Source organism: Ictidomys tridecemlineatus, chromosome 16 (assembly GCF_052094955.1).
Source record: "Ictidomys tridecemlineatus isolate mIctTri1 chromosome 16, mIctTri1.hap1, whole genome shotgun sequence".
NCBI classification, from domain to species: Eukaryota; Metazoa; Chordata; class Mammalia; order Rodentia; family Sciuridae; genus Ictidomys; species Ictidomys tridecemlineatus.
This window is the reverse complement of record NC_135492.1, coordinates 31,978,658-31,992,630: the sequence shown is the minus strand read 5'-3', so window position 1 is coordinate 31,992,630 and position 13,973 is coordinate 31,978,658.

Sequence of the window (13,973 nt, the reverse complement as noted above, 5' to 3'; positions counted from 1 at the left end):
ATGCTGAGGATAAGCCATGTGGGGCAGTATTCAGCTTTGAGAGTTTTCTCCAAAGGCACAAAAGAATTCAAATCTGTGAAAATCCCCTTTCTATCTTTAAAAATTGCAGTAACACTTTCAACTGTCCAGGTCCCTTTGAACAGCATTTAAGAAATCACACTGGAGAAAAGCCCTGTATGTAGAAATGTGGTGAGAACTTTGCTTGTTTCAGATCCATTTGAATTTGTTCAGACATGAGGAAAATTTTATTTTATTTCATTTTATTTATTTATTTTGAGATAACCACTGTAGCTGTGTGAAAATGGTGTGTGCCTTCATTTTTTTTTTTCTTTATTTTTTTTAAGTACTCAGAGAAAACAAAACTACACCCTGGGTTGGAGGGGAACATTGCATCAGCATGAAGATTTGAAAGAAACATGTTTCTCTGGGTTAAATCTCTCTTATTGTTAGATTCCATTTTTCCATATTTTAAGTATTTTGTGTCTGATGTTTTATTACATATTGTGTATGTTAGTTTAGGCCTCTCTACTCCAGCCTTTGGTACAGATTGGTGAAATGGCCCTTCTGAACTTTTTTCCTCTCTTTCTTTGTTCATATTTCACCCAGGAGTGCTCTAGCACTGAGTTTCTCCACAGTCCTTTTAATTGTTATTTTTTGAGATGGGGTGAGGCTGGCAGCTGGGACTATAGGGATGTGTCTGTGTACCCTGCAGCTGCCCTCTTTTTTTGACTTGATTGCTTATTGATCTATTGATGACTCTGGGACAATCACTCTTGTCACTTGTGCTTGTTATAAGGCTCATGTATTGTGCTGTATGTAGGCACATTAAAGAGAATTATAAAACAATGTCATTTGTGTATATTGTTTAGAGAGGCGCTTTCTCAAAATATATTTTGCCCTATACTTGAGTTGCTTTCTTATTTCTATTCCCAGTCCTGGGGACCAAATCTTGCCTTGTGCATGCTAGGCAGGCATTCTAGCACTGAACGCTTCATAGCTCAGGTGGTGAGTTTGCTGCAGCTGTGAGTGTGGACCCCACAAATAACCACATCAGCAGATGTAGCTCTGCAGGTGTTTCCTCCACAATTGCAGCTGATCTCTTCCTTTTTAAAGGTCTTTTATACCAGTGAATTTTTTTTAAAAAAAACTACATCCAATTTAGGTTTTCTCCCCATTAATAATACTTAGGTGGAATATGCCAGAAAACCCAGGCTTGATTTTTCTCTGTGTTTTAGAGTACCTCAGTAGGCCTGGAAAAAATTGTGTGATGTTTTTTTTAACACACACTACATGACCAAAGGCTTGGTAAGGAGCATCCCATTCTGATGTCCTAATATAGCGGCTCTCCCTTCTCCACCAAATAATCTTAAATAAGCTTCTTAAGAGACCTTCACCATAATTTTCTTTCAACAGAATGTCAGAAAATGATTTTGCAAATATCTCAATGTGGGTTATAACACAGACTTCTGCTTTTGTGGCAAAGCTTGGAAGACCTCTGACCAATCTTACAAGTGGTACAGAAAGCACTTTCTGTGAACTAATCAAAACAACAACAACAAAACCTTTATGTATACCAATACAAAAAATATAAACCTCCATCCGTGTCCCACTGGATGTAAATAAAGATCAATGTAATTCCAAGCAGTGAACCGAAAAAATTTAAGTGATACCCCTCAGAACCTAATCAATGTGCTCCTGGAACATTCCTTGGGTGTCTAGCCTCATGTGCCCTACATCACTAATAAAGCTACAGCCTCCAATCAGGTTATATTGTGCAGTACTTGCTGTGGAGTGGGCTGTTTCTGCTCAGGCTAAAGGATTCAGTTACTTGTCCCAAAGATTCAAAGCCTCCTGAGCAAAACCTCACCCACAACCTATTCAGGTGTCATGGATCATGTGTGATTATTGGTAAGAGTTCCTTACATACATGTGTCCAAATGTTGAAGTTTGCCAACATGCCAAAGATGGGTTGATTGTCACTGCTATCTCTGTTCCAGTCTTTTGCTGTGTCTTAGTGCTCATTTGGAAAGGAAGGCAAAAAGAGTGTGCTGTGGCCCTTCTTTTTTTTCATAAATACAGCAAAAGCCATCCAGTAAAACTTCATCTTTAAAAGATAGTTTTGAACGCTTCCCAAAATTTCCAAAAACTTTCTTTGCAGCCAATGAGTCAGTGTGGCAATTTCCTAGTTTTACAACTTTGATTTAGAAGAAATATTGAATAGAGGTGTGTGAGCACTTGACACAGTCTGGACTTCTTTGTAATAAATCCATTTGCCAAAGGCAGTAGTTGCAGGCTTGCTCCTAGGCAGTGTGAGGGACTGGAGTGAATGCAGCTGTTTTGGGGTGTGGGCATTGTTTGTAGGAGTTCAGTCTTGGTGAGTACATCAGTGTAGGAATCAGACTTATAGGAAGGCTACAGAATCTCCTGACAGAACCTGCCTGTCGCTTTTGGACAGTAGTGTTGTCATGTGAGCTGGCAGGTAGGTGGCTACATTCTGATGGATTTGGGTTTGTAGCTAAGCAAATAGTGAGAATGTACAATGATTAAATGAGAATTAAAATATTCTTTGTCATACCGAAGACATAATTTGGGGGCCTGTCATAATACCAAGTAACCTCTTGGATCTTGAACCACATATTTTCCTTCATGTATGCATTTTCTTACAAACATTTGTTGTGTGATGCTTATGTGGAACAAACTGAGATAAAATGGAGAGGTTTATTTAATGGTGCAATGTACTAGAAGTTTTAAAGACTTGCAGTAGGCTTAGATTCCAATATTGTTAAAATTTTATGAAAGACTCTGAAATTCTCAAATTCTTGAGAATCCTCAGGTGCTTGCGCATATACCTGAAGTACCAGTGGCTCAAGATTCTGAGGCAGGAGGATTGTGACTTTTTTTCACTATTTTTAAGGAGAAAGAATTTTTTAATATTTATTTTTTAGTGTTCAGTGGACACACCATCTTTATTTTATTTTTATGTGGTGCTGAGGATTGAACCTAGCACCCCATGCATGCCAGGTGAGCACACTACAATTTGAGCTATATCCCCAGCACATCTTTTCATTAAAAAAAAAATATATATATATATAATTTTTTTCCCTAAGAATTAAACTTAGTTCCTCCCACATGCTAGGCACATTGTCAACCACTGAGCCACAACCTTAGCCCAAGGATTGTGATTTGAGAGGTGGCCCCCCTGGATAACAAGGAGTAAAGAACTCAGTGAGACCCTGTGTCTAACAAGTAACTCAAATAATAAATGAAAACAAGACTAGGAGGTGGCTGAGTGGTTGAGTGCCACTGAGTTCAGTTCCCAGTATCCCCAAGAAAAATGAATTAGAAACCAAGTTTTAATAAACCATATGATGGGTGGATGGGCTTGTCCATTATATTGTTTTCTTCTTTGGATTCTCAGGCATGGTTTATTAATTCAGGAACTCTGTAAAATTCACCAATTCAATTAAAATTAAGTGTATGATTTTTAAAAAGTAATGATGTAGCAAGGTCCATGAGGAGCAGCTTTCTGCTCTGGGAACCCTCTGTAATTAGTAGTCATCACAAGTGGCCATAATGTCCTCATCATAAAGAGTTTGTGAAAGCTTCTATTTTGCAGGAGTCTCTGAAGGTGCTAAACGTGCCTGTCTTTTCAGAGCCTTTTGGTAGAGGAATTCCATATGGAGGTCTCTGATTTATAGATAATGTCATTGAGGAGCTCAAATAAAACTGATAATTGAAGAACACATTACCACCTGGTCCAGTGCAGTCTAAAAGGTGTCAGATTATCCTGTCTTTAAGGAATGTCAAGCAACCTTGGAGAAGGATGTCAGCAATTTACGATGTGCTCCTGCAAAAAACGTGATGCTGTGAGTCTCTGCTCAGGTCATTTGTGAAAAGCTGATGAGTAGTTTGAGAATTTATTTGGTCCTGTTAGTGATAAGGACAATTTGCATTAGAATGTTATTAAAATAGAGAAAACAAATTTTAGCCAATTCTGAGGCCAAAAATATATACCAGTTGTTGATGAGATAGGATTAGTAACTTTCATTATATTTGGAATTGGGTATGGATACTTACAGACGGGACCAGATTATCAAAGTAGCAGTAATCTACCCAAGGCTAATGTTGAGATAGAGAATATCTGTATTTCTGTAGTTGGTATTTTATTTTCTCCTCTTTCATTATCAGTGACTATGTTTAAACATTTCAGGATGCCCAGAGAGAACTCTGATTTTTTCATATTTAATGAATTAGAAAATGTTAGACTATTAAATATTCTGAGAAGCACATTAGATTTTATAAGAATTTTTACTTTTTATGTACCTTGTTTTAACATATCAAAAAACATATGAAGTGATTTAATTAGAGATTGATGGTTTTTATTTATTTATTTTTGCTACTGGGGATGGCTGTGACAAGTGTGGTTAAACTAGCATGTTCTGTCAGGGTTTGATAGGACATTGGAAGAAATAAAGAGTCACACACGCAGAAGATGCAACATCTGGAATCGGGTGGAACACTGCTCTATGATGGAGCAGCAGGTCTAAAAAATTATATCAGGAGGGCTGGGGATGTGGCTCAAGTGGTAGCATGCTCACTTGGCGTGTGTGCGGCACTAGGTTTGATCCTCAGCACTACATATAATTAAAATACAAGATGTGTCCACCAAAAATTAAAAACATATATTAAAAATTATCTCTCTATAAAAAAGGAAAAAAGAATTACACCAGCAATCTTTATTGTGTATCTTTCATTGATCATATTAAAGACTATGTAAGCATTATTCTTTGTATTTATGAAAGTTACAAAGTTAGCAACAGTATGCAGCTATTTTCTCAGTTACATTCTATAGTTGGAATGTGTAATGTTAAGAGAACCCTGCAGTTCTCAAGAAAGTCCATCCTTTAAAGTTTTTTTAAAGCTTCTTTTAAAACAGTGGAACTGGTGAACCATGTGGTTGACTTAGCAAGGAACTTTGTGTCTGAGAATAAGGTCAAAGCTGAAAAGTCTCCCACAACAGAGTCTTCCTAATGGAGAGCATTGCCATAGCAACCAGGCATCCTATACTTTTGCATAGAAACTTTTCCAGTCACCAAGCATGCCACTGCCATTAAGTCATTAGAGACCTCCATCTCAGACACTTTTCTCCCAATCACTGTCACTGGTCTCCACAGGGGATTGAACTCAAGGCTGCTTTACCACTGAGCTACACCCTCACCAAGGCTCCCCCTCTTTTCTTTTTCTTGAGACAGTGGTGGACTCGGTTGCCCAGGCTGACCTCACACTCATCTAAAAATGAAGCAATGTAGTCTCTGAACCTTTACCCCAATGGCAGTCACATTTGCTGGGAACACAGCTGAAGTGGTTCAATTAAAGTAATAACTTTGGTGGGAAGGGGGCGGCTCCGCCCCTCTGCAGGCCGCTTGGCCTGATCTGCCTGTGGTCACAGTTCCGCCTACATTGCAGGCAGGGGGGGGAGGGGGGGCCTTGCCCCTCAGCAGGCCGCTGGACCTGTTCTGCTGGTGGGTTGCACATCCACCTACCCTGCAGGAGCGTGGGGCAGCTCTGCCCCTCAGCAAGTTGCTTGGCCTGACCTGCCCAGTGGGTCCCAGGTCCGACTGCCTTGCATGTGCGGAGGAAGGGGGCGGCTCCGCCCCTCAGCAGGCCACTGGGCCTGATCTGCCAGTGGTCACAGTTCCGCCTTATATTTGATAAAGGGGCTAAAAGCATGCAATGAAGAAAGGATAGCATCTTCAACAAATGGTGCTGGGAAAACTGGAAATCCATATGCAACAAAATGAAACTGAATCCCTTTCTCTCGCCATGCACAAAAGTTAACTCAAAATGGATCAAGGAGCTTGATATCAAATCAGAGACACGGCATCTGATAGAAGAAAAAGTTGGCTACGACCTACATACTGTGGGCTCAGGCTCCAAATTCCTCAATAGGGCACCCATAGCACAAGAGTTAACATCTAGAATCAACAAATGGGACTTACTCAAACTAAAAAATTTTTTCTCACCAAAAGAAACAATAAGAGAGGTAAATAGGGAGCCTACATCATGGTAACAAATCTTTACTCCTCACTCTTCAGATAGAGCCCTAATATCCAGAGTATATAAAGAACTCAAAAAATTAGACAATAAGATAACAAATAACCCAATCAACAAATGGGCCAAGGACCTGAACAGACACTTCTCAGAGGAGGACATACAATCAATCAACAAGTACATGAAAAAATGCTCACCATATCTAGCAATCAGAAAAATGCAAATCAAAACCACCCTAAGATACCATCTCACTCCAGTAAGATTGGCAGCCATTATGAAGTCAAACAACAATAAGTGTCGGCGAGGATGTGGAGAAAAGAGTACACTTGTACACTGCTGGTGGGACTTCAAAATGGTGAGGCCAATTTGGAAAGCTGTATGGAGATTCCTGTTAAAGCTGGGCATAGATCCACCATTTGACCCAGCTATCGACCTTCTTGGACTATCCCCTGAGGACCTTAAAAGAGCGCACTATAGGGATACGGCCACATCAATGACTATAGTGGCACAATTCACAATAGCTAGACTGTGGAACCAACCTAGATGCCCTTCAGTAGATGAATGAATTAAAAAAAAAATGTGGCATCTATACACAATGGAGTATTATGCAGCACTAAGAAATGAGAAAATCATATAATTTGCAGTGAAATGGATGGCATTAGAGCAGATTATGCTAAGTGAAGCTAGCCAAGCCCTAAAAAACACATGCCAAATGTCTTCTTTGATATAAAGAGAGCAACTAAGAGCAGAACAGGAGGGAAGAGCAAGAGGAAAAGACTAACAGTAAACAAAGACGAATGGGGGGAGAGAAAGGAAGAGAAAAGGGAAAACATATGGAAATAGCAGGAGACCTTCAATGATACACAAAATTATAAGAGGTTATGAGGGGCAAGAGGGAGGAAAAAAAGGGAGAGAATTGAACAACAGCAGAGGAGGTAGACAGGGAAGATGGGAGGGGAGGGGAGGGGGGATAGTAGGGGATAGGAAAGGTAGCAGAATACAACAGTCACTAATATGCCATTATGTAAAAATGTGAGTATGTAACAGTTGTGATTCTGCAATCTGTATTTGGGGTAAAAATGGGAGTTCAAAACCTAACTGAGTCAAATGTATAAAAGATGATATATCATGAGCTCTGTAATGTTTTGAAAAATTAATGAAAAAAGGGAAAAAAAAATTAAAAAAAATAAGTAATAACTTTGGAATTCTATGGGATGGGACTACTGTTTCCAATTCATTCTACCAGGCCTGGTAGAAATTTGCAAGTCCATTTTTATGTCTCCAGATCATAAGAAAAAATATTTTTTTTCAAATTTTCACCGATGTACCAATATCAACAGACCCTAAGTACTTGGTAATGAGGGCAGGAGTTATGGGAAACTTGTTGGAATTGTGTGGATCCATCCTGCCTTCTGATTTGTCTTCCTATTTTCTCTCTCACTCCTTTTAGTACAAGGGGTTCTTAACCACTAAGCCACATTCCCAGACCCTCTTTCATCCCCATGACAGTAAAATGCATATATATATATACACTTTGGTATATCATACTTGTACATGTTGCAGAATCATATTAGGCATGTAGTCAAATATATATACATCCAGTAATGATGTCTGTTTCAATCTACTACTATCTTTCCTATTCCCACATCCCTCTTTCCTCTCTCTCATTACTTTCCTCAACCTAATGTAAGATAAAGTGATTCTGCCTCAATGCCCCCTCCCTCCTGAATTAGCATCAGCATAATAGAGAAAACATTTGTCTTTGATTTTTGCGAGACTGGCTTATTTCACTTAGCATGATATTCTCCAACTCCAACCATTTACTAGAAAATGCCATAATTTTAGCCTACTTTCAACCTGACTAATATTTCATTGATTATATATACTGCATTTTCTTTAAACATTCATCTTTCGAGAACCACCTAAGTTGGTCCAAAGTCTAGCTATTGCAAGTTGAGCTGCTATAAACATTCATGTGGCTGCTGAGGAGGTCATACATGTGAAAATATTTTTCAAAACAACAAGTTGCTGAGCAGGAGAGAATATTTTACATTACATATTTAATTATTTCATAGTATTCAGAATATAAAAGGAACTCTAGTGACTCCATAATAAAATGATGAACAAATTAAAAAATGAATTCCGAGTTCTGAACCCCTCAGATATTTCTGCTACTCTTTATGGTATTTTTTTGAGAATGATCTTCAAAATGCTAATTGTTACTTTTTGCTCCCAGTCATCTGGAAGTTTCTAGAGAAAGTTTCTAGTCATCTGCACTAGGCCTAAGTTCCAGTGGTTTTGCTAACTTCTGTTGGTGGAAGAATTGTTTCTCTCTCAACTCATTTATAAGTATCAAAGGGACAAACAACCGATAGACTCAAGAATATTTCAGCACTTTCTGAGCCCTGTCTTACCCTTGTTCATCCCAGTAATAATTCCAGGCCTTCCAGTTTTTTTCAGAAGTAGTTTCTCCATGTACTGAGCATCTAAAATTAGTGACTTCTGTTTCAGAGAGTGTATCCCAAACATCCAATTTCTATAAGCAACAGAGACTGAGCATGTGCAAATATTCATACATTACAAATAGTTGGATTTGCATTGTTTGTAACTACTTCCAAAAACTAAAATTTGCAGCAGTAGTGTTAAAATTGTATTAGAAATTACAGATTCCTGTTTCACCACAGAAAATACAGTACACTCTTCTTCTAGCTACTTGACAGCCTGGAATATAACACACTTGCCTCAGAAATTTAATGCATCAGTCAAATGAAAACTTTCCTTCACCCTAAGCAGTCTTGTCAGAATGCGTATGATAAAAATCTGAAAGGTAGGGGCTGGGGTTCTGGCTCAGTTATAGAGTGCTTCCCTAGCACATGGGAGGCACTGTGTTCAAGCATCAGAACCACATAAAAACAAATAAATAAAATAAAAGTTATTTGTCTATATGACTAGTAAATAAATAAGTAAAATATTTAGAAGTAAAAAACAAAAATCTGAAAGTTAGTAGGTAATCCAGAGCATATGAGCATGGATATAAAGATTCACTTGTAAAAATGCTGGTGAGAATATAAATTGAGTAAAGCTATTTTTGAAAATGGTATTAAGGTTCTTCAATAAGTTAAAATAAAAATGTCATATGATTCAGTAGTAGTAATTCTGGGTATGTATCTAAAAAAATTGGAGTCATTAGATAATAGAAAAGACTATATTTTCATTGTAGTATTTTTTACAGAACCTGGTAAAAGACCTGAAGTACCTTTAAGGTTAATGATAGGTTGGGCATGGTGCCACATACCTGTATTCCCAGCAGCGTGGGAGGGTGAGACAGGAGAATCATGAATTTAGAGCCAGTCTCAGCAAATCAATGAGATCTTGTCTGTAAACAAAATATAAAAAAGGAGCTGGTGATGTAGCTCAGTGGTTGACTAGCTCTGATTTCAACACACAGCATAATAAATAAATAAATAGGCTCAACACATTGACCCTATGCTATATTTTCCAAGAAGCAATTTACTTGCACCCTTTCTGGATTAACTGGACAGAATGTGTTACATTCGTTAACAAATTATTATCTGCAGAAGAAATGCAGTTTCAAAATAATGTTTGCAAGAGGAACACAAGTTACACTAAAGGGGAGACTTTTGTTACCTTGTTAAAGACCAGATTGTGGAACTCAGGGAAATAAAGATAATTCCTACTAACCATAAAATCTGCCAGAGTTCATGATTAAGAATTCAATTATAAATCATGAACATGAGGCTAATTAACCTAAAGTTTTCATGGCACTGGATACTTAAGAGTTTGATATTATCCTGCTGTCAGGCCAAAGTCAAGAAGTGTACCTTGGAAGGATTCTTTAGAATCTTTTTTTAGATCTCTAATGAAATTGGAGAGAAGGAGAGCCATGCTCTTCTCTTTACAGAGAGGACACATTCTCTCTTTTCAAAGTGTCACCTTTTTCTTCCTTCTCATCACATCATTGTGTCTGCTTTTTTCCTCATGTGAAATGCTTATAAAGAGAAAGCAAAATCTATAACCTGTCATCTAGTTCTTGGAGAAAAAATTAGAAATACTGCATCCATTTGAAATATAGCATAAAAATAGTTGATGAGGCAAAGGGGGAATGCTGGCATTAAAATTTTGAACAGAGCTGAGTTCAGTGGTGCACTCCTGTAATCCCAGGGTCCTGGAAGGCTGAAGCAGAAAGATCCTGAGTTCCATGCCAACTTCAGCAAGGGAGAAGTGCTAAGCAAATCAGTGAAACCTCTTTCTTTAAATAAAATACAAAATATTGCTGGGGATTTGGCTCAAGGGTCGAGTGAGCTAATAAGTTCTAGAATGACTTGTTTTCCAGTGACAATAAATTGACCCATTATAGGCTGGAACTCAAGATTCAATCACAAGTTCTACAGAAGTCATATTGAAAATAGCTGGTGTCTTATAGATAATGTGGTTAAGTTGTTCCTGCACCCTCTGTCTGATAGGGTCACAGCATGGGAGATGCCGTGGCAGAGCTACACCATTTCGAAACTGAAACCATGTGGAGGGTTAAATGTATTGTTTATGATACTCATAATATGGAAAATAGGGTATACATCAATCAATAATAAAAGTACATGTTAACGGAAATGGCAGGAAAATTTCCAAAATGAGACTAAAGATACAATTAAGACATGCCTGGAGATGTGTTTTAAAATCTCTCAGGATTGAAACAATAGTGTTATTCCTCAAAAATTTATGAAGAAAAGCTTACAAATCTCAAGGTTCTTGAGAAAAACTTAACAATTTGCACTAAGCCCCACATTCTAAATCTATAATATGTGCAACATACATTTCCCCGCACTAACAGGCCCTCCTTTGCCTTACACAGGAATTCATAAAAATGGGAAACACATTGTTAATATTAATGGTAAATGGGTTGTGTTGAAGAGCCTGCTCTTTTGTTAAAGATTACAAAAACATAGAAATAGTTGTATTTTGAAAAAGTATCAAAGAAACTCTTAAAAGAAAACAGTTAAATAGGTCATATGAAAAAGAAAATTACCTTTTAAATTAAAAATAGAATAATATAAAATTAATATACATAAATTTTGGAAGCACTTCAGAAAAGTGCTTTTAAGTAATAGGCTTTAACTACTTTAAGTGTTTTATTGGGACTTTAGAAGTAAGAAATCTTACCAATAATCATAGGTATGCTTTAAAGTTAAAGGTTAATGATATAATTATCTGTATGCTTTAAAATTAAAAGCTATTAATAGGTCGAGGTACATGTAGTCGAGATGTGTAGTCTAGCACTTATTGATTGAGGTGAAAATGTAAAAGCTTAATCGTGATTGGCTAAGGTTACAGGAAAATATTTTAAACAATGTACTCGATATCTTAGGTGACTAATATATATCTGAAAATATTGCACTTTTCTGAAGTGCTTCCAAAATGTATGTATATTAATTAATATATATCTGAAAATATTTAATTCTTAAAAATTATGTAAGTCAAAGAAATTTTGAGCTTTGAAGCTATCCATTAACTACATGAAAAAACACTTGTAAAAAATGTTTAAAAATTAAGGCCCCTCTAGGGGCAGCGAGTACTTCCTAAGGCTGCTCATAACTTGCAGCTATAGTCCTGTCTCCTCTTCTTTCACCTAAGCCACTCATCCTTCAGAATCCCTGGATCTCTGGTAGCTAGGGCTTAACCTAAACAATGGAGATTTAATTTTTTTCTTTTAAAATTAATGTTGAGTTTGTTTATGGGCTGTATTAAAATATATATAAAATCTGTGATTTGTGCTCATATTCTCATAGTACCCCTCATAATCCTACCAATATGCTCAAGGCAAAATTGCAAATAAGTCTGTTTTTAATTGCTTATATTTCAGAGTCTAGAGATCTGGCACCCTCCATCTCTTTTTCATTTTTATCGTTAATACTAGAAACTTTAAATATTATTAGTACTTTTCAAGTACAGCATAAGGTGTGTAGAAATGGAGGGTATATTTTTGACTGGTCTCCTAAAATTGACAAAAGGCAGTTATGCAAGGGTAATGCCATGAATCCTGGAGGATTTGTTAGTAGCATCCTTACCTTCAGGGAAAGTGGCATTGAGTAAAATGTTTGGCGCTAAATTGCTGCCTCAGAATTCTTACATTTTACTGACAAAGCTTTACCAGACTTTGTAGGCAAAAACTGTAACAGGAAGGTTCTTGCTACAGCTTATGGGCCTGTCTTCAATCTCCTTATGTTTTAATTACAGGAAATGTAAAAGTTAAAAGGGAAGATGATAGATATTTTGTAACATGTAGTAAATGTAATTTAACTAATTATATCACCAGAAATAATAGAGAAAAAGGAACGATGATGCTCCATCAGCCCTCCTTTATTACCAGGAAATATTTCAGAGCCATGGTAGGCTGATGCTGCTTTTCAAGTCTTACAACAAATACACGCCCAGCTAGCGAGACCTAAGTGTGCTCTTGGACTCATAATAGTGAGAGTTGTTCCCTTAGTTTTTTTTTTATTGCTTCCATGGTGACAGCTTTGGTGGCCTTACCTCAAATATTCAACATGCACATTTCCTTAATTATTTGACTCAAAATACTTCCAAGGCTCTTCACAATCAAATAAATGTTAATGAAAGGATTGAGACCAAGCTAAATGCCTTAGAGACTGCTGTCATGAATATAGATAATGAACTTTCCACTTTGAAATTCAAGGAAAGACTTAAATGTCATGCTAGCTATAAGTATGTGTGTGTTACTGCTGCCAAATGCAATGCTTCTTAGTGGTATTGGAAGAAGCTTCAAAACCATTTGTTGGATATTTGAAAGAAGAATGCTTTGATCTTTTGGAGCTGCATCATCACATTCAAGATACAAAAATGTAAGATTGATTTTTCAGATCCTAATTTTTAGCTGATCAAATACTTAGAGTTAAACAGCTTTAACCCTGGAAAACATTCTTAAACACTCTGCATGGTATATCTTTGTATTGTTCTCATTGCTACTTATTCTCTCTTGTGTTGTAATTGCAGGATGTTGTGCCCCTAGAAGAAGAATTCAGGGACTCAAAATAATGACCCATCAACTTCTTTTTCAAAGAAAGAAAAACAGATATGTGGTAAGCTCTTCTGAGTGACCCATGCCTTCCAGTCCTGAAGCAGGAGGCTCTGACCAGTCACTACATTTGTGATGACTTGGGCATTGTCCCAGCTCAGATAGAGAGGGGGGTCTTCAGATGTAGGCATTATTCATGAGGATTTATTTACCCTCATGGTCCTTGTAACCCTGCCCCTATGGCCTTTTTTGAATAAAACTTTCTAAGAACAAGAGTCCTCCAATGAAAGCTCTCTTCTGAATGTTGTCACTTTCTCACCAGCCTCTCATGACTTTCTCTTGCCCTCCCTTTTGGGGAGCCTGAGGCCAAGAGCAGAGAAGAAGTCCTGAAGCTTGTGTAAAGGTAAAGTGTGACTATGTTATTTGGTGTTCCTGGAAATTCACATGAGTGCCCTTAAGTTCAGCTGACTTTGCAGGTCCGGGGTGGCAATTTATAACTGCGTGGGCAACAATTTGCCTGACCTGCATGGGCAGCAATTTGTAACTAGTGTTCAGAGGGATTACACAGACACACATGCGCACACACACACACACACTGCTTATATTTTTTAAGAGTAAAAGCTGAAGCAAAAATGCCCCTGAGATTACTAGATACCCACAAAAAGAAAAGATGTATTTGGATACGTACCTCACATCATGTACAAAAGTAAAATTAAAAAAGGATCAAAGTTCTTTGTGTAATAGCTAGAAGCATAAAAGTCATAAAAACAGTTGAGGAAATTTTCATAACTTTGGGTGTGGTTTTTGCTATATAATATTTGTATTTATTTTATTCATGCCACTCATATAGAATAATCCTCGTTTAAAAGTG